The following is a 1,418-nucleotide window of genomic DNA, read 5'->3' as shown; positions in this document are numbered from 1 at the left end:
AGAAAAAAATACTTTTAGTATATAAATTTTAATAATATAAAATATAATAATTTTTCTAAATATAACAGAGGTATAAATACAAAATGCCTTATGATAAATTATTTCTCGATCATAAAAAATAAATATGACAACAACATATATGTTTTTAGAAAAATTACTCTAAGTACATAGTTTTGATAAGATTCGAGTTCGACTATAACTGCAATCGATAAATATTATTTATATGCAAACTAAATTATAAAATATTATTTTAGATCAGAAGAAATCCTCACATGAGAGTATAAATTTAATTGATAATAATAAAACATAGATTTATATTTTTTTCTCCACGTGTGTGATTATGGGGAAAACATTCTCATATCATGTTATCATCATTGACATGTGTCAGCTTCTTATGTGACCACGTGTAATTGGATAGCACACGTGTTTGGCGGAGAAAAACACTAGATTTGTTGAAGAGCGACAAGTCAGCAGACCTCGTCTTTGGAAGAAACGTATCAATAATTCAACAAGGTCTTTTTGGTCCAAACGAAATTACCCCTTTCGTAATTGACTTTTTCCTTCTCACAATATTCGCAACGAAATTAATTTTACTTAATTTGAAATAAAAGTTCTTTTATTTAATTTTTGGGCTTAGCTTATAGAATTTGTGCGTAAGAGGGTATATTCCGGGTTTCGATTTCGATACTCTTTGGTCGCAAAATTCTCCATCTATAACTCTTCTCTCATCTTTAACTCAATACTTCATAATATTCTTTGGACGAGTTTTTGGTTTTGTTTCTCAACAGAATAAGAGGTGAGTTTCACGCTTTCATTTTCCATTATCTCTTCGCTGCTCATTTTCTTTTCAATTTTAATCGATTTCTAGCCATCTTGGTTTGTTCGCGGTGATCTAACAAAATGCTTCATGTGAGTCGGTGTTACATTGCTTTTCTTAATTGTTATATTTCTGAGTATCTTGTTTGTTGTTGAAGATTGAGTTTTTTGCACACTTGGTATAGCTGTTGCGATCTTATTATTTTTGAGATGTGTTTCGTGATGCATTAGATGGAGTTTTCATTTTGTGTAAAGTTTGTTTTTTTAGTACATGATCGTGTGGAACTGTGATTTTTTTTGTTTTTGTTTTGAAATGCGTTGTTTTGAGGTTGTTGTCATGTTCTGATTTGATTGTTTGAGTAATTATTAATTGTGTTTAAAAAGAGTATTTTTTGTTGAGGTAATGAATTAGTTTTGAATGCTTGGATGGAATAGGAAACTTGTCGGATAACATTTCATGGTTGGTTGTTGGTATTTTCCTTTCAAATTGTATCTCCCTCCTAACCCAAAATGGCTTGCATTGCATCAATGTTCAATTTTTATTTCAATTCTGAATTTCTGATAATATTTATGATGATTGTTTGTATTGTGAACTGCTGAAC

General features: G+C 29.8%; 1 protein-coding gene across 1 annotated transcript in view; it reads left to right on the top strand.

Annotated features, from left to right (window-relative positions):
- Nucleotides 1-560: 560 nt before the first annotated feature.
- LOC101515516 (uncharacterized) overlaps nt 561-1,418 on the top strand; it is a 9,020-nt gene continuing 8,162 nt past the window's right edge. Inside the window, exon 1 of the mRNA XM_004493130.4 lies at nt 561-796. The gene's annotated coding sequence lies outside the window, so the exon portion shown is untranslated. The remainder of the gene's footprint in view (nt 797-1,418) is intronic.

This window comes from Cicer arietinum, chromosome 3, assembly GCF_000331145.2.
Source record: "Cicer arietinum cultivar CDC Frontier isolate Library 1 chromosome 3, Cicar.CDCFrontier_v2.0, whole genome shotgun sequence".
Classification (NCBI taxonomy): Eukaryota; Viridiplantae; Streptophyta; class Magnoliopsida; order Fabales; family Fabaceae; genus Cicer; species Cicer arietinum.
The sequence above is the reverse complement of the archived record's forward strand: the minus strand, read 5'-3'. Positions and strand labels throughout refer to the sequence as shown.